The 22,507-nt window shown below is 43.8% G+C and overlaps 1 protein-coding gene across 9 annotated transcripts in view; it reads left to right on the plus strand.

The window, feature by feature from the left end:
* Positions 1–22,507, plus strand: part of RIN2 (Ras and Rab interactor 2) — a 208,165-nt gene that overhangs the window by 57,068 nt on the left and 128,590 nt on the right. The window contains exon 3 of one of the 9 annotated variants that reach the window (XM_059892716.1): positions 1–22,507. This exon is cut by the window's right edge and continues 18,350 nt beyond it. The exons of the other annotated variants lie outside the window; for them this stretch is intronic. The gene's annotated coding sequence lies outside the window, so the exon portion shown is untranslated. 9 annotated transcript variants of the gene reach the window in all.

Consider the following 22,507-nt stretch of genomic DNA (forward strand, 5'->3'; position numbering starts at 1 on the left):
GCTTTAGCAATACGTGAACTGTGAACTTCCAGATGTTCAAGCTGGTTTTAGAAAAGGCCGAGGAACCAGAGATCAAATTGCCAACATCCGCTGGATCGTGGAAAAAGCAAGAGAGTTCCAGAAAAACATCTATTTCTGCTTTATTGACTATGCCAAAGCCTTTGACTGTGTGGATCACAATAAACTGTGGAAAATTCTGAAGAGATGGGAATACCAGACCACCTGACCTGCCTCTTGAGAAACCTGTATGCAGGTCAGGAAGCAACAGTTAAAACTGGACATGGAACATCAGACTGGTTCCAAATAGGAAAAGGAGTTCGTCAAGGCTGTATATTGTCACCATGCTTATTTAACTTATATGCAGAGTACATCATGAAAAACGCTGGGCTGGAGGAAGCACAAGCTAGAATCAAGATTGCCAGGAGAAATATCAATAACCTCAGATATGCAGATGACACCACCCTTATGGCAGAAAGTGAAGAGGAACTAAAGAGCCTCTTGATGAAAGTGAAAGAGGAGAGTAAAAAAGTTGGCTTGAAGTTCAACGTTCAGAAAACTAAGATCCTGGTATCCAGTCCCATCACTTCATGGGAAATAGATGGGGAAACAGTGTCAGACTTTATTTTTTTCGGCTCCAAAATCACTGCAAATAGTGACTGAAGCCATGAAATTAGAAGACACTTGCTCCTTGGAAGAAAAGTTATGACCAATCTAGACAGCATATTAAAAAGCAAAGACATTACTTTGCCAACAAAGATGCTAGTCAAAACTATAGTTTTTCCAGTAGTCATGTATGGATGTGAGAGTTGGACTATACAGAAAGCTGAGCGCCGAAGAATTGATGCTTTTGAACTGTGGTGTTTGAGGAGACTCTTGAGAGTCCCTTGGACTGCAAGGAGATCCAACCAGTCCATCCTAAAGGAGATCAGTCCTGGGTGTTCATTGGTAGGACTGTTGTTGAAGCTGAAATTGCAATACTTTGGCCACCTGATGCGAAGATCTGATTCATTCGAAAAGACCCTGATGCTGGGAAAGATTGAGGGCAGGAGGAGAAGGGGACGACAGAGGATGAGATGGTTGGATGGCATCACTGACTCAATGGACATGGGTTTGGGTGGACTCCGGGAGTTGGTGATGGACAGGGAAGGCTGGCGTGCTGTGGTTCATGGTGATGCAAAGAGTCGGACACGACTGAGTGACTGAACTGAACTGAACTGAACTGAAGGTATATAAATCATATCAGTATAAAACAAAAGCACCAGTATAAAAACAGACTCATAATTGTGGAAGCAATAGATGCTCATTTTAGAGGAACTAGAGGGTTTCAAGACAGGGTCGTCATGGCTGTCTCACCATTGTTATTATTGTCACTTATCACCTGTCATGTACAGGTATTTCCCTTAAAGCCTTATTTGTCCCCATTTTATGGATGTGGAAACTGAGTCTCAGAGAGGTGAAGTAACACAGAACAGAGAACACACACACATATTCACACCGCAAGTTACAGTGCTGGGTTTTGATCTAGCTCTGGCTGAGTCGAAAGCCTTTACATTTAATAGCAGAAAAGGAGATAATTGGGAATGAATTTAACTCAGTAAACATGGGAATTGTTCAAAGAAAATGAAAACACCTTAAAGGAAAATAAAGGCTCTGAGGAATCAACACCTTTGAGCTTTGTCTCCTTCATAATTTGGGTTGATTTCTCAAGGGAGAAATGGCCTTTAATTGTCAGTTTTATTTGCATTTTTATTCCTAAGAAGTTTCAACATTTTCAGATTAAACACATATCTTTTCTATCCTGTTTTCTCATGGGTTTTTATTTTTCCATTCATAACTTCTGCTAATTTCACCATTGGGAAATTTAAGTAGGTTTTTTTTAACTGACTTATTTGAATTAATTATATAAGTATTTATATTATTTCTTGTCAAATCCCTAGCAAATATTAAACCACCCCTTTGCTTTGCCTTTTAATTGTGTGTATAATGTGGTTAATATACAAATACTTTGATTACTTTTAAATATAATTACATTTATCAGTCTTTTCCTTTTTGATTCTTTTTTTGTTTGGATTGGGGTGTATGCTGAAAATGACCTTTCCCATGCAGAGATGAAATAGATGAATGCCTGTTCTTTCATCTAGTCTTACTACTCATTTTTTTTTCAATTCTGTAATGCACCTGAAATGCATTTTGAGTTGAGGGACAAGAAAAAGAAACTACTTTACTTAGCTGGGTAATACAGTCACTTCATAATAATCAGGTCTTTTTTTTTTTCTTTTCTTTTTTATTCAAAAGATCTTCAGAGGTTGGTGCATGCATGCATGCTAAGCTGCTTCAGTTGTATCTGATTCTTTGCAACCAGTAGCCCGCCAGGCTCCTCCATCTATGGGATTCTCCAGACAAGAATACTGGAATGGGTTGCCATGCCCTTTTCCAGGGGATCTTCCTGACCCAGGAATCTAACCTGCATCTCTTACATCTCCTGCATTGGCAGGCGGGTTCTTTTATCATTGGTGCCGTATGGGAAGCCTGTTTTATGGTTGGATGCCATAGCAGTTCATCCTCCCATGAAGTAGTGTTCATTGATACCACACATTAGACATTATGGAAAACAGTCTAGTATTTTCATAGTTTCTAATGGTCTTCCAAATTCTTGGAAGGATACCTGCTTGATCCTGGTGATTTCTCTATATGTTAAAAAAAAAAAAAAAAGATCTTCAGAGATTTTTAGCTTGAAAATAAAAGCACATCTTTTCTCATTTGAGAGGCTATTTTGTTCTTTCAACATGAAGTTACTTTAGTTGTTACCTCTAACTTATTTTTAAACAGATTCTGCGCCGTCAGCCTAAGACAGGTCTTCTCTTACGACACAGGGCTCGACATTGTGAGATGAGCTGGCATCTGCTGTGTGTCTTGAGGAGCGAAGGTCTGCTCTGGACAAACAGACTGGATGCTGTGGTTAGCTAACTCCTTTAATCAACTAAATTTAATAGTGTCCCTAACTTTAATAAGACTTTTACTTTTTAAAAATTGAGATATGATTCACATGACTGAAAATTCACCCTTTCAAAGCATACGTGGTCTTCAGTATATACAGTGTTGCGACCATGCTGCTGCTGCTGCTGCTGCTGCTAAGTCGCTTCAGTTGTGTCCGACTCTGTGCGACCCCATTGACGGCAGCCCACGAGGCACCCCCGTCCCTGGGATTCTCCAAGCAAGAACACTGGAGTGGGTTGCCATTTCCTCCTGCAATGCATGAACGTGAAAAGTGAAAGTGAAGTCGCTCAGTCGTGTCCGACTCTTAGCGACCCCATGGACTGCAGCCTACCAGGCTCCTCCATCTATGGGATTTTCCAGGCAAGAGTACTGGAGTGGGGTGCCATCGCCTTCTCTGGTTGCAACCATAACCCACCATCTAATTTCAGAACATTTCTGTCACCCCAGAAAGAAAACATTAGCAGTCACCCCAACTCCTCCTTCCTCCCAGCCACGAGCAATCTCTCCTATGTTTTGCAAGAGTTTGTGAAGTATTGGTTAACTTTTTAACACTGGGGGAGATTCACGAGTGAAGTCATCTAGTTGTGGACTCCTCATGTTAGGAACTTTAGGGCGGTATTTTAAAAGTAATTCTGCCTTTTCATTATAGATCTATTCAGATTTCCTATTTCTTTTTGAGTCCGTTTCAGTAGTTTGTGTCTTTCTAGGAATTTGTCCTTTCATCTAAGTTGTTTAATTTGTTGATATGTAGTTGTTTGTAGTATTCTCTATATATCAACAATAAGTTTGTTGATATAAATTCTCATAGTTCTTTTTATTCTTTAAATTATGTAAAGTGGGTCGTCATGTCTTCTCTTTCATTCCTGATTTTAGTAATTTGAGTCTTCTTTTTATAATTCAGTTTAACTAAAGGTTTATCAATTTTGTTTATGTTTTCAAAGAAACAACTTCCTCAATTTTCTCTTCTTTAATTTATTTATTTCCCCTGTGATCTTATTTCCTTTCTTCTGCTTGATTTAGGTTTAGTTTGCTGTTTTTAAAATTTCTAATGGTGAAAGGTTAGGCTTTTGATTTGAAACCTCATGTATTTTAAATATAGCCATTTTACAAATACAGATTTCCCTCTAAGCACTGCCTTAGCTGCATCCCATAAATTTTGACATGTTGTGTTTTTGTTTTCATTCATCTCAAACTATTTTCTAATTTCCTTTATAATTTCTTCTTTGATTAATTGGTTACTTGAGTATATTGTTTAATTTCCACATATATAGAATTTCCTAATTCTCTTACAGCTGATTTCTAATTTCATCTGTTGTTGTGCTTTTAATCCTTTTGAATGTGTTGAGACTTGTTTTATGACCTAAGATATGATCTTTCTCAGAAAATATTCACGTGCATTCAAGAAGAATGTATTCTGCAGCTGTTGGGTGGCGTGTTCTGTGGTATCTGTCCGGTCTTGTTGGTTCCTAGTGTCAGTCAGTCTTCTATTTCCTTGTTCATCTTCTAATTCTTCTGTTCGTTACTGAAAGTGAGCATTGAAATCTGCAACTGTTTTTGTTGCATTTCTATTTCTCCCTTAATTCTGTCAGGTTTTGTGACATGTATTTGGAGGCTCTGTTGTTAAATGGATTGGTCCTGTGATCATGATAAATGTTCTTTGTCTAGTAACTTGTCTTAAAGTCCACTTTGTCTGACTTTGGGGTAGCCCTACCAGCTCTCTTTTGGATACTATTTTCATAACCTTTTCCATTCTTTTATTTTCAATCTGTGTGTCCTTGAAGAGAAAATGAATCTCTTATAGATAGCGTACCTCCAGAGAAATAGAACCAGTAAGACATAGATATAAATATAGGTCTAGATATGTGAAGAGATTTATTGTAGGAATTGGCTTACGTGATTTTGGAGACCAAGGAGTCTCACAATCTGCATTCTAAGCTGGGGAACCAGGAAAGCAAGGGGTTCAGTTCAGTCCAGATCCAAAACTTGGAGAGTGTGGGGAGTTGGTGATGTTGAGTCCAAATCCAAAGACCCTATAATCAGGAGGCTGTGGGGCGGGGGTGGAAGTACTAGTGTGAGTCTGAAGTCCCAGGAACCAGGAGAAGCAGTGTCTTGAGTGCAGGAGAAGATGAATATCTCGACACAGAGAGAGCAAAGTTGCCCTTTCTCTACCTTTTTGTTCTGTTCAAGACTTTAGCAGGTTGGATGGTGTTTACTCACACATGTGAAGCTGTTTATTCAGTCTACACTGCTGTTGTTATTCAATCGCTAAGTCATGTCCAACTCTTTGCAACCCCATGAACTGGCGCAGCATGCCAGGCTCCCCAGTCCTCCCCTATCTCCTGGAATTTGCTTAAATTCATGTCGATTGAATCAGTGATGCCATCCAATCATCTCATCCTCTGTCGTCCCCTTCTCCTCCTGCCCTCAATCTCTTCCAGCATCAGGGTCTTTTCCAGTGAGTCTGCTCTTCACATCAAGTGGCCAAAGTATTAGAGCTTCAGCTTCAGCATCAGTCCTTCCAGTGAATAGTCAGGATTGATTTCCTTTAGGATTGACTGGTTTGATCTCCTTGCTGTCTGAGGGACGCTCAAGAGTCTTCTCCAGGCCCACAGTTGGAAAACATCAGTTCTTCAGCACTCAGGCTTATCTCAGTCTACATATCCTAATGCTGATCTCTTCTGCAGACCTCTGTACAGACAGACCCAGAAATATTTTACCAGGTTTCAGGGCATGCCTTAGTCCAATCAAGTTACATATAAAATTAACCATCACAGACAGCATATGGTTAGATCATCAGAAATTCTTTTATTCTGCCCAAGTCTGTTTTACTAGAGTGTTTAATCCATTGACATTTAATGTAATTACTGGTAATATATGCTTTACATCTGCCACTTTGATGTGTATTTTCTGTATGTCTTATGCCTTTTTGCATCTCTGTTCCTCCAATGTTGACTTCTTTTATATTAAATAGATACTTTTTGGTGTACCATTTTAATCCCTTTTTCCTGTTTCTTTTTTAGTTACTTTCTTAGTGTTGCTCTGAAGATTGCAATTAACATGTTAATTTCTAACAATTAAGTTTGGATTAATCCCAGCATTATTTAGGTAACATATTATAATGTTGGGACTTCCCTGGCAGTCTAGCAGTTAGGATGATGCACTGCAAGGGGTGTGGATTTGATCCCTAATCGGGGAACTCAGATCCTACATGCCATGTGGCTTGACAGAAAAAGAAACACACACACACAACAACAACAAAAACAACAACTTTGCTTCTGTGTAATTATTTTCAAAATATACATATACTTATCCATTTATTTGGTTGTGCCCGGTCTTAGTTGCAGCATGTGGGGTCTAGTTCCCTGATCGGGGATGGAACCTGTGCCCCCTGCTTTGGGATCGTGGACCACCAGGGAAGTCCCCCTTCTGTCTCGTTCTGGGTCCTCTCCTTTGTGCTAATTTTGTCATGCCAATTACCTCTTTATATACTGTAAGGCCGTGAACACAGTTTTATGATTATAATTTTATGCAATTATCTTTTAAAACAGGAGAAAAAAGATTTTTTGAGCAAAACTTGGACAATTAAGTGGTGGAGGGGTTTTGTTTAATTTAGCACTGGCAGGAAATGGAGATGGAGTGGGGCCTTCGGGACTCTGGGTGGTTGCAGGGGGCACCTGGAGCAGATGGTGGCTATCGCCACACCCTTCCCCACTGGGCATCACCTTGGGCCTTGCTGCTGGCTGGCCTTTCACAGCTCTTTCTTGTCTGGGGAAATCCGCATCTCAGATGTGGTCAGCTCTGACCCCAAGGCCTGGGTAAGCCTGTTGAGGAAGTGTGGGACTGTCCATGGCCACAGTGGACTGGGTGACGTGCAGACCTTGGCACACCCACCGGCCAGCGCCTGTTTCTCCAGTGTTGGCGGTGGCTCTGGGTGTAGGGTGACACCAGGATACCACCCTACCCCTTACACGGATCCCTGGGGACCTCACTCAAGCCTCCACCGGTCCGTGGAACACCTGCCGGTGGCCTGACAGCATGAGCCGCTCAGCTCGGCAGGCCTCTGCAGTCCTTTTGAATCTGTATGTAGGTGGACCCACCTGTCTATTAGCAGGATTCCAGCAGGAACTGTGGGCAGAGGGCCCGGGTCCGACCCTGCGCTGGCCTCTGCTCACTGCCCCGTTGATATGCCCGGGGTTTGTTCTCACCTGGACTGGCTCTATGCAACCTTGGCTCCACCACCAAGCGGGTCCCCCGGGAGGAACACAGGACCCCGGGAGACAAGCTCCGTGCAGACAGGCCCTTCTGTGGGTCTGTAGCTGCCCAAATCCTTGTGAAGGAAAGAACACGAAGACCAAGGCAGGGAAAGGTCTGGGTGGGAATGACCTGCTGTGTAGATGCTCCGCACTTGCCTGCAGCTTTCATGAGCAGATCCCTTTGAAATAGGAACCATTGCCTACAGTTTACAGATGAGGAAATGGAAACTCAGGGAGGCTCAGTCACCCACCCAAAGTCACAAAACCAGTTCCATGACGGAGCCAGACGTGTCCCTTGGCTCCTGGCCCAATGCTTTTCCTTTGCTGTGCCATGACTGTTGTCGGAGGTGAGAAAGCCCTGGTCCCTTTGCTCCCTTCAAGCCCCTCAGCCCTGGCTGCTCTCCTGGTCTCCATTCTTGCACCTCTGCTTCCCCGGGTGCCTGCCCTCCCCACTTCTGGTGCCATGTGGTCCCCAGGGTCTTCTTTTTTCACTGATCCTCTGAATGGGCCATGTATTATTACACTGAGCACTTATTTTTCCTATAGTCAAGGGATTAAAAGTACTAAAAGCTAGTTTTTTCAGGACTCAAAATTTCAACCTCAAATTTTATGAACAAAGAGACCAAAACTCTTAGAGAACACACCTGGTCCAAGGTCACATGATGGAACTGGCTGAATCCAGGTGTCACGGCTCCCGTCCCCATGGCTCGCCTCTGGTGCCATGCCTGGGAGAGAGTGGTCAGGTTTCTCAGCACTTAACTAGGGCGGGAGTCTGGGGGTTGTTGCTTGTCTGTTCTCCATCAGGTGCCTGGATTCCCCTTATGTGACTTGGAGCAGGCGGCATCTAGAAAGACACAAATTAAAATAAGGAGACACTCCTGGTTTTAAGTTGCTGATTTTATTTAGCTTTTTATTTATTTATTTATTTTTAAACTTTTTTTTTTTTTAATTGAAATGAATCCGCCACAGGTATACATGTGTTCCCCATCCTGAACCCTCCTCCCTCCTCCCTCCCCATACCATCCCTCTGGGTCGTCCCAGTGCACCAGCCCCAGGCATCCAGTATCGAGTCGCCAGTCCAGGTTCGATATTTAGCTTTTTAAATTAATTTTTATTGGAGTATAGTGACTTCCCTCATGGCATCTGGTCCCATCACTTCATAGGAAATAGTGGAAACAGTAGCTGACTTTATTTTTGGGGGGCTCCAAAATCACTGCAGATGGTGACTGCAGCCATGAAATTAAAAGACACTTACTCCTTGGAAGGAAAGTTATGACCAACCTAGATAGCATATTCAAAAGCAGAGACATTCCTTTGCCAACAAAGGTCTGTCTAGTCAAGGCTATGGTTTTTCCAGTAGTCATGTATGGATGTGAAAGTTGGACTGTGAAGAAAGCTGAGCACCGAAGAATTGATGCTTTTGAACTGTGGTGTTGGAGAAGACTCTTGAGAGTCCCTTGGACTGCAAGGAGATCCAACCAGTGCATTCTGAAGGAGATCAGCCCTGGGGTTTCTTTGGAAGGAATGATGCTAAAGCTGAAACTCCAGTACTTTGGCCACCTCATGCCAAGAGTTGACTCATTGGAAAAGACTCTGATGCTGGGAGGGATTGGGGGCAAGAGGAGAAGGGGACGACAGAGGATGAGATGGCTGGATGGCATCACTGACTCGATGGACGTGAGTCTGAGTGAACTCTGGGAGTTGGTGATGGACAGGGAGGCCTGGCGTGCTGTGATTCATGGGGTCGCAAAGAATCGGACACGACTGAGTGACTGAACTGAACTGAACTGATAGTGACTTCACAGTTTGTGTGGGTTTTTACTGTACGGCAAAAGGAATCGGCCATGTGTATACATATATCCCCTCTTGTTCGGGTTTCCTTCCCATTCAGGTCACTGCAGTTTTGTTTTTAATATACAAACACTCATCATCATTCACTTTGCACAGCAATCCCCTCCCCACAGTTTTCAGGAATGTTGTCTCCACACCCTTGAGTCCAACCCAGAAATACTTCTGATCATTACAGAAGTGTCTTTACACATCCAATCAAGCCCTGAATTGCTGCGAGAGTGTCTAGTCTGGGATGCGCAGAAAGGGACCAAGCTTCCAATCCCTAGGATCCTGGAGCCCCACTGGCCTTCTCCATGCACATTTCCAGAGGTCCTGTCCTGGCACCTCCTTGTGCCTGGACTTACTCCACAGCAGTCAAGCAGCAAGATGCCTTATTTTTCTGGGAACTCACAGGTTAAAAATCTTAAAATTTGCTGCAAGTATTTTGTTGAAACATAAATGAGATTCAGAAATGTTTCCATCATCTCCAACATGGGGCTTAAACCCCACTTTCTCCATTCTGCTTTGGCTCCTCTCATTCCCTAAAAGATGTCTGTGCTTTGGGATGCATTTGATCATATGGGTTATATTCAGTCCTTTGTATATACCATATAACAACTTTTTCAAAAAAGGACTTTACTAGGATTGTTTGGCATTGCTGCCTTGAATATGGGTTGGCCTTTGTTCTTTCAGTTCAATTGAAGTGAAGTAAATCTATAGGTTCACTCAGAGCTGGGAGTAACCATTGCAGCCTCACAGGGTTTGCCAACCAATGGAATGAAAAGGCCCCTGTTGAAATGAGCAACTAACCCATAGAGGCAGGGCCTTCCCTTTCTCTATTCTCATTCAGATTTCAGCTACCACACCCCACCAGCACATTCCAGAACAAAATGGCAAGCCAAGGGGAAGACTAGAGTCACTTTCTTTAAGTTTCTTTTGAGAGGTGCGTCTTGTTAGAAGTAGAAAATTATTCTGAAAATTATTATTGTGGAAGATGATCTGGTAATACAGTGATGTACCCTCATTGTAAAGGGGTGTATTGTGTGATGAAGGTGACCTCCTCAAAGGTCAAAACCTTTGAGACTCTACCATAGTCAGAAATCAGGGGGGAGGCTCTGGACTCACCGTGGAGAAGAGCAGACCAGTGATGGGGACGCGTGGCCCTCGGCAAGTCCCTCCTCTGTGCAGCCGTCCTGTTGAGGTGTTTGTGATGCTGCACTAAGGTCCCTGCGATGGAAGTGCTCCGTGCTGGAGAAGGGACCGGGGAGAACAAGATGGGGGCAGGACACCCCCGGTGTTTGATAGAGCTTTCTGGAGGGAGGTGGGGCTTGTAGATGGGTGGGGGTTAGAGAGCAGAAGGGTGTGGGGGACAGGGGATCACAGGACGGTCCAGGGTTGTTGAGGCATCTGATAAAGGTGTGGGAACTCTTTGTGAGGCTTCCCCATTGCCCTGGGCCATTTTAACGTCCCTGGTGATCCAGTGGTTAAGACTTTGCGCTTCCAGGGCAGGGGATAGGAGTTCGATCCCTGGTCGAACTAAGGTCCCACATGCCGTGCGTGGTGCAGCCATAGAAAAACAAATTGAAGAAAGGGATTCTGGTGTAAATAAGTAATGTTAACATTGGCTACTCCAGTCTCTACCCCATGCTAAATACAGGGAAACTGAGGCTCAGAGCAGTGAGGCTGCTCCTTTGCAAACTGTCCAGCTTGATAAAGACAGATTTAGGCTACCAGGATGTTCCAAAACAAAATGGCAAGCCACATGGAAGAATAGAGTCACTTTCTTTGAGTTTCTTTTGAGAGGAACTTCTTGTTAGAAGTAGAAAATTCTTCTGACCAAGTAAATTTTGGTCCGCAAAATGTTTTCAAATAAAAGATGTTGACTTTATAAAGAATACATTTCATAGGTCTATAAAACATGCAGTGCTATGGCTCATAAACTCTTTGTAACTTAATACAGCATGACATAGGTCAATGAACAAAATCAAGGTACAAGCAGCTGAAGTGGGGATGCCAAAGACGAAACTGTTCATTTCCTGATTGTCATACTTAAACCCCTGAGTGTGTCAGGTCCAAAGCCATAATGATTTAAGAGGCAATAACTCTAGAAATGATGTCGGCAGACTGTTTTTCCAGTTTGGCTGGTGTGATTGCAAAGAGTTTGTGATCACAGTTGTGTGCTCTTGGGAGCTGCTCAGATAATTAAAGGATAAGAAAAATTGCCAGCCTCTGAATTTGGGACCAACTATTCTACCAGTATAAGCTAAAGGATCAAAGCCCCTCCAGATTGAAACCACACTAGACTATAAACCTGATAAATAGTAGTTTTTACCCTGGCTAAAAATTTCCCCATTGCCAGTAGATGTAACTTCTTTGCTTTCAACATTACCCTGTCATAATTTCAAAAAGTTATCTTGTTGTCTCAAAGTTATGTCTACTGCAAAAGTACAAACTAAAAGCCAGGGAGCCATGTCAACAGGTGCATAACTGCTATTTGATGACTTGGAAGAAGGTGACTGTGGCTGGTTAGAAAGCACACGCGCCTTCTGGGGTGGGGGGCACCTGCCAGTCCATCCCACCAACTGTTGTCATCCAAACTTTGTTCCCAGCCCTTGTCATTTTTCCAAAGATGCCAGAAATTCATTGGTAAGTGGTGTGTCTTAATTTCTAAATATTGGCAGCTAGTTAGTTTTTCTTTTGCTCGTTTGCTTCTGTAACATCAGGCAGACCAAAATTAAATTCGTGTTTCGTCCTGCAGTCAACATTCTTTCATGGCTCAGTAGAATAATCACATGGCTGAATTGCCAAAGATACCTGAAGGGATGCTCATCAGGTCCTCTTTTCCTTCTGTTCTTCTTCTGACAGCTTTAGTGTTGGTTTGTTTTAGCTTGTTTATTAGCCTCATTTCCTCCAACAAGGTCTGATGAAGTCTGATTCTCCTCACCAACTCATTCTTTCTCTTTCAACTCAGTCTTTCTCTAAAGACTGTAAGCAGTTCTCTCACCTTTCTTTGCTCTAGGGACGTGTTACAACTAAGAGTTGTAGGATTTTTGAATGTTTGTCTTCCATTCATATTTTCAAGAAGGAAGGAAGCTTATACAGAATGGCGCATGCAGTTAGTTGAAGGGGAGGAACCTGGCTGGCAGTAGGGTGAGCCGGGGTCGAGGGGAGGGCGGGAATAAGTCCTGGAGCTCTGGTTCCAAGAGCAGAAGGTGTTCCAGAACTGTGCTGTCCACTGGAGTGGGCCCTGGCCGTATAGGACTGTCCAGCACTTAAGTGTAGCTGCAGTGAATTGATCTGTGAAACATACATAGGCTTGGAAACAGTATGAAAGAGAGAAAATATCTCAGTTGTTCATATTGACTGTATGCTACAGTGATAATATTTTAGATGTGTTGGATAAATGGAGATTAATTTTACATATTTCTTTTTACTTTTTTTTTGTTTACTAAACTATAGTTGATCTACCATATTGTGTTCCTTTCAAGGGTAAAGCAAGGTGATTCACTTATGCATATATATTTTTTCAGATTCTTTTCCATTATAAGTTATTACAAGATATTGAATATAGTTCCCTATACTATACAGTAAATCCTTGTGGTATATCTAGTTTACATATGGTAGTGTGTATCTGTTAATCCCAGACTCCCAATTTATTCCTCCTCTTCCACTTTGGTAATCGTAAGTTTGTTTTCTGTCTGTGAGTCTGTTTCTATTTTGTAAATAAGTTTGTTTGTATCATTTTTTTAGACTCTGCATATAAACAGTATCATATAATATTTGTCTTTCTCTAGCTTATTTCTTCATTCATTATGATAATCTCTAGGTCCATCCACGTAGTTACAAATGGCATTATTTCATTCTTTTTTATAGCTGAGTAATATTCCATTGTATATATTTACCACATCTTCTTTGTCCATTCATCTGCTGATGGACATTTAGGGTGCTTCCATGTCTTGGCTGTTGTGATTGTGCTGGTGCTAGTACTGAACACTGAGGCACGTCTTTTAGAGTTTTCACCTTTTCCAGGTAGGTAGATGCCCAGGAATGGGATTGCTGGGTCATATGGTAGCTCTATTTTTACTTTCTAAAGGAACCTCCAGGGGATTCCCTGGTGGTCCAGTGTTTAGGACTCTGTGCTTTCACTGCCAGGGGCCCAGTCCCTCCTCAGTGAGCTAAAATCCCACAGACTGCATGGTATGCCCAAAAACAAACACAAAAGGAAACTTCACAGTGGCTGCACCGTTTTACATTCCTACCAGCAGTGTAGGAGGATTCCCTTTTCTCCACACGTGCTGCAGCTTTTGTTACTTGTGGACTTTTTGGTGATGACCATTCTGACCAGTGTGAGGTGATACCTCCTTGTATTGGTTGATAGTTTTGATTTGCATTTCTCTAATAATTAGTGATGTTGATCATCTTTTCATGGGCCCATTGGTCATCTGTATGTCTTCTTTGGAGAAATGTCAACTGAGATCTTCTGGCCACTTTTACTTTTTGATCTGGCTATTAGAAAACTTAAAATTACATATTCTACTGGACAGTGCCACCCTACAACAATGGTCTTTGAACTTTTTCTAGGTCCAGATAGTAAATATTTTAGGCTCCTCAGGCCATAGGTCTTTGCTGGCAACTACTCACCATGTCTTTCATGGTGATATAGATGATATGTAAGTGAATGGGTGTGGTTGTATTCCAGTAAAACTTTTTTTACACAGACAGTCAGGGATGGATTTGCTGATGCCTGCCTGAGAAGATAAAAGCCAGGGGGAAGGAGAGGATGAAGGTGCCTCTGAGGGGACTGGTGGCATTCTGTTTCTTGATTTGCGTGCTGGCTTACAGGTGTGCTAACTTTCTGAAAATTCCTCAGGCTGTTTGTGTATAATTGGCATACTTTTGCATACATATATTAAAGAGCTAACTTAAAAAGAGTCAAAGATGAGTGGTCTGTCCCTACCAATCAGTGACAATCCTCTTCCCACGTTGAGTATTAAAAATAAGACAACCGGCCCCCAAGTGCAGTTGCTGATGCTAAGCCCTACTTCACCAAACCGAGTTCATGACAGTTTCAGCTCTCCCAGAAATGGAATCTTAAACCAGTCACACTCAGGAATCATGTGATCAGGGGCAGTGAGGTCGCCTGCCTGATAGACCACTGCTGTCCCCCAAAGGAAATGACTTTGCCGTAACCATCCCACCTTTTTACCTGGTATAACTTCCTGGATCCCACTCCCTCTGCCTGGGGAAGTCTTTCATTTTGTGCAGCTCCTGGGAGCTCCTTCTACCTTTCAGACTGAGTGCTGCTCAATTTGAATCTCTTTTTGCTCCAGTAAACTCCTACTCACGTTGACATGCCTCCGTTTCTCTATTAACAAGAGTGAAACCAATTTTTCAGTTCTTCACCAGTGGTCAACCATTTAAATCATCCAAATAATTTGGCTTTTGCCCTAGGTATCTGTGACTCCTGTCTTATTGTTCATTCAGTCTGTACGACGGTCCTTACCTTAGGGAGTACCGTGCAGAGAGAAAAGTCAAGCTCCTGGGAGAAGTTTTAAGAGAATTCAGCAGGTATTAAAATCTTAGGCTGTATTAAAGCTGCCTGCCAGTTAAAAAAAAAAAAAAAAAAAATTCTGGTTCCCGATGAGCTTGTCCTGCCTGCAGAATAAACGGTTTTAAGATTTTGTCAATGAAATATTAACAATCAGAAAAGTGTGACTTTTCCTTCTGGACTGTGATGCTCACCAGCTCTCAGGGCACTTGTGGGTGCCGCCTGCCCACCAGGATATAAGGAGAGAGGCTGGAAGACAAGTCAAGCTCTGGGCATGGAAGTTCGGTCCACGGCTGCCCTGGTGGAACAGCCTTCTAGCCCAGCTCTTTGCTTGTGTTCGGCATCACAGTTGCAGGGAGAGGGGCCTCCCTCTCCAGAAGTGGAAACATTTTTAAATCAGTCTTTTAACTTTTCGCCTGTGGATCCAGCTGCGTTGACACAAAGCCACGTTTGAGGCCTGATGTCTCGGAAGGCTGGCACCACGGAGTGTTTTTCTACTGGGACCCATAATGGCTGCTTTTAAGAGCTCAGTTCTATCAATGTGGTGCTTGAGCCGGCCTTTCAGCTGACCTCCAAAAGGAAATCATTTTAAAAGGAAGAATTTGAAGTCTGCCAAGAGTCAGATAATGGCACAGCACAGAAAAAGCAAGGGTTGTGTGGTTTTTATATTAAAATACAAGTCTCTTAATGCCGCAAAACAGCAACCTCCAGAAAATGTGAAGTTTCATCTATGAGGCTAGGGAAAAAAAAAAACAAAACAAAACAGTTTTTTAGAGATCCAAGTTTTCCCTCTTTGTTCCTTGTGATTTATCGGAAAGGAACAAGTCCCTTTTTCCTGCATCTCCTCCTGCCTCTGTGTTGGATTTTATACAAGTGACTGTTCTCATTAAAGTAAATTTCAGCGTTCTCTGAAAGTGGCCATGCTGTGGACACGGCATCCCTGGAGAGCTGTGAGCCTGGCCCCTTGGGAAAATGAGCCCAAGGACAGAGGCTGTTGACCTTTGCTTTAACCCTACATCATTGATGACCTTCCCCATAAACTAACATTGCGAGGACCTTCCCCATGTCTTTTTCTGAGCAGGTCTAGCCCCATCCCCCAGCCCTCCTTTTTGCCCAGCACAGAATCGAGTGAGGCCCCCGAGGAGGTCGGGGCTGTTCTCTGTCTCCAAATATCCGTCTGGCTCCGGGGAAGCTGTCGTTTCTCCTAAGGGTGATGGTTTGTAAGGAGAAATGTTGTACATCTCTTCGTCAGTGTGGACTCTGGCTGGATTCCGGACGGGGGACGTAGCACACATGGTCATCGGTGATGTAGTCTACGGTTCTCACAGGCCATTTGGCCCCTGTGTCATCTTGCCTTCTGTTTGCAGCAACATAGTCCTAGATGTGGCTAAAAGTGCAGCACAGGCTACTAGGAGGTCGGGTGGGGGGACCTGAATTCAGCAAAGATACTCCCTGCACTTTTCTCACCTGATGCTCGCCCCTGGTGCCGTATATCCCATTATACAGCATTATATGTATATCCCATTGGCACTGCACTCTGACAGTGACCTCCAAGCCAGCTGGGGACCAGGGCAGGGGCAGAAGATTGTGGAGCAAGGGGGTCAGATAGAAAGCCTTGAAGCAGACAAGGTGGGTTTGGGGGAAGAGGTCTAGATGCTGCAAAGGTGATACTGGGCCAAGGGAGGTTCAGTTCAAGGGAGGGAAGAAGGATTTGCAGTTTTGGGTTCCCAGACACAGGTGAAGCTTGGAGACAAGGACAGTTGAAGAGGGTTGGAAGAAGTCCCAGCCCCAGGGAGGCCTACCCAGCTGCCCTAGACCCAGAGGGACAGGAGCCCTGGGCTCCCAAGAGCTCCAGATGGGATAACTGCACGTCATTGATGGCACTGTGACAGCTACAGTGAGACTGGCTGGAAATGTGCATCAGTCAGCTGTCATCTTCAATGGTGCTGCTTAACAAAGCGCCCCAAACTCGAGGCTCATGACCACAAGCATTTCCTTCTCATGCTTACGTCTGTGAGTTGGCTGGAGCTCGTCTGTGTCTGGATCCCAGGCCTGGGCTGGTTCAGGTGCACATGTGTCTCAGCCTCCTGGGCTGTCTGAGATGGGTCCTCCTGTGGTGACAGAGACAGGGCGCAAATCCTGCTGCCCAAGTACTTGTGAAGCTGCTGCCCACGTCACTGATCCTGTTGGACAAAGCATGTCACACAGCCAAGCCCAGTGTCATGGGGGCAGGGAAGTATGCTCTGCCTCTCCTGGGGGGACCTGCAAGGTCACGTAGCAGAGGGTACAGATGAAGAAAGGCATGAAGACTGGGGGGGGGAGGCGGGGAGGGGCGGTGGATAGCTGGATCCAGTTGCTTTCTGCCAGCATGTCCAGGTGGTGATTGCAGCTCACATGGACTCCTGCTAACTGACCTAACTCACAGTTGTCACATGAACCAAGGTGCCAGCAGATGGATTTGCAATGAGAAAGAGGGATATGCTGTGGATCAGTAATTCTCACCATCCACTCAGTGTGTCCTTTTCTTCTAGGAAACCTACTTACAGCACCAAGTCATAATTCAAATTGTGCTTATGAGCGTGGAGACTGGGCAAGGGGCACGGTGGGATGATCTGAATGGCTTGAAGGATACAGGTCTGGTTCCTGGAGGTGTCCACCTCCTCTACAGGAAAATACCCATGACAGGTACCAGGAGGCCACCTCCCTTTAGGTGGGAGTAGTGTGGTCAACTTATTTTTTGTCCTACCCTTTTGAAACCCCTGCTCAGGTCACTCTCAATCTCCACTTTTTCTTTAGGTACAACTGGATGGTAGTTTTAGAGATACAAATGAAATGACTCTTCTGTGACCTCAGGCTGATCATCCTGTTGAGAATTAAGGTGTTTGCAAAACCCTCCAGTCAGTCAGTCACTGACCATGACTTAGAATGAGATACTTTATATATTCATTTATGTCTCTGAAATTGTGAGTATCACAGGTTGGGGGCATCTTGTAGTCCCTGCAGGCCACGTGAACGTGGAGTGGTCATCCTTTCCTGGTTGTGGGCAAACCTGCTTGTTATTCTTGGGGGTCTAAGTGGACACCTGGAGCCTCAGCATTTCAGTCCAGATAGCATTTCAGGACCATTCGAGGAAGTAATAAGAATTTAGATTGTCATATGAAAACCTTTCATTGATTCCTCCTGTGAGATAAAGAAAATACCAGCATCAGACATGCGCTGTTGGTGGCAAAGGCTGGGGAGAAATTCCCACAGAGTAGAGTGGGGAGCACTCTTTTAAAAGGTCCTGCACAGTGATGCTCTTGAAAGACCAGATTCGGTCTATGAAGGAGTTTTAGGACTATATCAACCAATTATTTTCCTTATTTTTTTAATGTATACAGAAAAATAATATATAATAGCATCATATGTCTAGATAAGCCTTCTGGTTTGAGACCTCCTTCAATAAAATTGAAATGAATTCTAAAGGATAAGAAAGTGTGATGGGATGATTTAACTGGCAGCGTTCAGTGTACTGGGTAGTGTGTGAAACCATGGACCGTCTGCGATCGCCGGTGGCTTAGAGGCTGTCACATTTAGCATTTCTCCACTGAAGCATTCCAGTTATTGGTCAACAGAAATAGGGAACACTACTCAATATTCTGTAATAATCTAAATGGGAAAAGAATATGAAAAAGAATGGATATAATAATATGAAAAAGAATGTATAACTGAACCACTTTGCTGCACACCTGAAACTAACACAACATTGTAAATCAACTATACTCCAATATAAAATTAAAAATAAATTTTAAAAAGATATAGGCAATCTCAGTAAGAATAAAAAAAAGGTGGACTCATGGTATTTTCACATTTTGTATAGTGGCAAGAAATTTATTAGAGCTAGAATAAAAGATTCATAGTTGGCAGTGATATGAGAAAAAAAAAAGAAGTGGGTCTAGGACCCCAAATGGAGTGATTCTAGACTCTGCAGGATGGCTAGTAAAGAAGAAATAGGAAGAGAGACTGCTTTTGTATTTTTAAGGCCTTTCCTGGAGTATCTTAGCCTCTATCTGCCCTCATTAAAAAAAACAATTATATTTATTGAGACATAATTTCGTACAATAAAAGAAAAATCTTATATATGCAGCTTAGTGAACTTTTCTCTCACACACCTGTAGCCTCAACGTTTCAGTCCACAAAGCACTGTGGAGACGTGGGAGACATGAGAGAACCAACAGCTGTAAGAGAACCCACATCTCTTATGTCTCCATCATATCAGATGGTTTTTGTCAATATTATTCCCAAATAAGAGTAGCCGATACTCTGATAGCTGTCACCATAGTTTGGTTTTGCCTGATTTGTGGCATAAAGTATATACACTTTTCTGACTGGCTTCTTTTGCTCTGTATCAACAATCTATTCCTTTTAATCCCTGAACACTTATTCTTAGTATGAATAACATCATTTGTTTATCCATTTTCCTGTTTGTGGATATTTAAGTTGTTAGAAGTTTGCGCTACTGTGAATCAGGCTGCCATGGATATTCTCGTCTTTTTGTCGGCGTGTACACTCATTTATCCTAGATGCATGCCAAGTCCGACTCTTTGCAATCCTATGGACCATAGCCCGCCAGATTCCTCTGTCCATACTGGAGTGAGTTGCCATGCCCTCCTCCAGGGGATCTTTCCAACCTAGGGATTGAACCTGAGTCTCTATGTCTCCTGCATTGGCAGGCAGATTCTTTACCACTAGTGCCACCTAGGAAGCCCCTTCCTAGAGGTATACCTAGACCTAGAACTCCTTGTTACAGAGTGAGCATAAATATTAGTAGATATTCCAGGTTCCCAGCGTGATTGAACCAAATTTTACTCCTTCCAACAATGCAGGAGACTTCCAGTTGCTCCTTATTGTTGGAAGACTTGATATGATTTTAAATTTTATCTGTTCAACTGCTTACATGGATGTATCTTGTTTTGGTTTTAATTCTGATTTTCCTTAGGAGTAATAGCATTGAACACCTTTTCATGTGCTTTAGATTTGCATAGTCTCTTTCGTGAAGGATTATGTTAAAACCTTTTGCTCCTTTAAAAAATTCATTTTGTCTTTTTTCTTACTGGTTTTCAGGGTTTTTAAAAAACATATTCTGAGTATAAGTTCTTTGTATATTTGCTTTTTAATAATGTGTTTCGTTAGACCAATTTTTAATTTTTTTAATTTTCAAAGTTTTTCATTTTAATGAAGTCTACTTTATCCCTTTTTGAATGGTTGCCCCTTTTAAATGTTCTATGGAGATGGTTGCATGCACTTGCTCTTTGTATCCTATTAAAAAATCTTTGCCTGCCTGTCATTGCCATTCTCTGATTTCTCTCAACACTTCAGTTGCATGCCGAGTTCAATGTATTTTCTTCCAAGGGGAGAATGAAAGTTGGGTCAAGCTGAATCTACATGAGGCTGGAAGTATTCCAGAGGTTAAGTTGCGAAGATGAATCCAGCTGATTGGCAGAAATGAAGCAGAAAGAGACCCAACACTGTTAGGTTTTGGTCCAAGGACATGAAGAATAGATGTATTCTAGAGGCTTTGTGGTTAGGTTAGCAGACTGTATTGCCATCCCACCCACATTGCATCTCTTAGAATATTTTGAGAGGCTTGTCAGACTCCTTCATGAAGTCAAACATAGCCCCTGCCCTATTGCTGAGAAATACTAAAACGTCAAGAGCTTCGTGTTTTAGGGGCAGCATGCTCGTGTCTCCAGGGCATCACTGTTCTGCACAACCCACTAGCTTAATATTTCTTTCTTGACCATATTTGGGAAATAAAATCTCCCCTTGAAATAACATTTTCCCAATCCTAATCTTCTGACTCCTCCCCTATTCTTCATAAGTTTTCCTAAAAAAAGATCAATGTCAATAGTTCCATGATCTCATCTGTTTTCCTACAGACCAGGATGAATGTTTAGGTCTGCTTCTCATAATTAGACCCTGGCAAAACTGGGGTGGAGCTGCCCAGGCTGTGGGCAGAGCCAGGAGGAAGTTGGCAGAAGCCACAGGCCATGCAGGAAGAAGGCGGGACCACTGCTGTCGACTCTGTGTCTCAAAGTGGATCAAGAGCAGGTCGAAGCTGCTGAGTTCAGACCCCAGAGCTGGGAGAGGGTCCCTGGAGGCTGTGGCAGCTGCAGGACTATCTTGGGGAGACGTGGGAGCACCCCACCATGCCAGGTGCTGGGAGATGGAGATGTGGAATAATACACTCTGAACTGAGAGGGACTTCTGAGACTGAGAAGTGGAGCAGGCAGCTCCATAAAATACAGCTGTGAAGCTTGTCCTGGGGAACTTACATACAGGCAGGCAGGATTGAGTGGACATACACTCCAGAGGCCTTCGAAGCTGCCCTCCTGGCAGCCAAGAGGGGACAGTAGGACCAAAGGGGCCAAAGGGGAAAACTGAATGTTGACTGTTGAGTGAGAAACGTGACCGCATCGACTGCAGCCAGGGGTTTTCCGCCACCCGGGTGTCTCATGGCCCTTCACCATCTGTGTCCAGCAAAAGGCACTCTTCCAGTTGGCATATCAGATGGAGACAGGGGTGCAGGTGGACAGGGAGCTCAACTGGCTTGGGTGCATTGCTGGTGAGGAGGCTGAAACGCAGTCACCAGGAGCTGGGAGAGGGTGCGACTGCAGGCTTAGGAGGGAGTCAGTGTGGTCCAGCCACACACAAGGCGCTCCCAGGGCTTTCATCCTTAGAATGTTGGGACAACTGGAATGGAGCTGAGTCTCCTAGGGGACAGTAACTGGTAGGGACAGGAAATGAAGGAGCCACTCACTTTCCAGGGGGCTGAGCTGACAGAGGCTGCAGAGACACTGACAGCCTTGGGCCTTCACCCTCAGGAACAGAATAGAAGGTGCCATAGAGGGAGGGGCCTCTTAGGAGTCAAACACACCTGGTTTCCATCATAGCTCTGTGCTTGCATACTAAGTTGCTTCAGTTGTGTTCAACTCTTTGCGACCCAATGGACAGTAGCCCTCCAGGCTCCTCTGTCTGTGCGATTCTCCAGGCAAGAATACTGATGTGGGTTGCCATGCCCTCCTCCAGGGGATCTTCCTGATCCAGGGATTGAACCCATGTCTCTTACATCTTCTGCATTGGCAAGTGTGTTCTTTACGACTAGCACCACCTGGGAAGCCCAGTCATAGCTGTAGCAGTCATTAATTGTAGATGGTACCTCCATCCCAAGATGGACAAGAAGGTCGAGGAAAATAATATGTGTAAAAGGCTGACGTTTCCATTTCCCTCCCATTTTTTAGCTCCTCCTTCATGTTGCTACACCCAACAGGAAGCTTCTAGGCCTTGTCCTTTCTGCCCACTTGGCAGCATTGGCTCCACAGAACAGTCTCAAAGTCTTGAGATTGCTCGGCTCCCAGGTAGATCTTTCTGGTCCATGACGACAGCTACCATGTTGTGGTAGTGAGGGCTGCCATAGACGGACTGAGTGGTTTAAGCAACATGCATTACTTTTCTTGCAGTTCTGGGGGCTGGATGTTCAGAGTCAAGGTACTGGTGGGATTGGATTCCTCCAAGACGTCTCTCCTTGGTGTGTGCACACGGTCACCCTCCCCCTGCTGCTTCACATGGTCTTTTCTGTGTGTGCATCCCTGGTATCTCTATGTATCCTAACGGTCTCTTATAATGGCACCAGACATATTGCCTTGGGGCTGACCTAACAACCTCACTTTAACCCAGTTACCTCTGTAAATGTCTGTCTCCAAATACAGCCACCTTCTGACATACATGGGATTAGGGCTTCAGCATATGGATTCAAGGGGCAAAATTCAATCCATAGCATGTGTATATGCTGACCACTCCCACGTGTATCCACCCATGAAATGCCAGGTCAGTTGAAGCA

This window comes from Bos taurus, chromosome 13, assembly GCF_002263795.3.
Source record: "Bos taurus isolate L1 Dominette 01449 registration number 42190680 breed Hereford chromosome 13, ARS-UCD2.0, whole genome shotgun sequence".
Lineage (NCBI taxonomy): Eukaryota > Metazoa > Chordata > Mammalia > Artiodactyla > Bovidae > Bos > Bos taurus.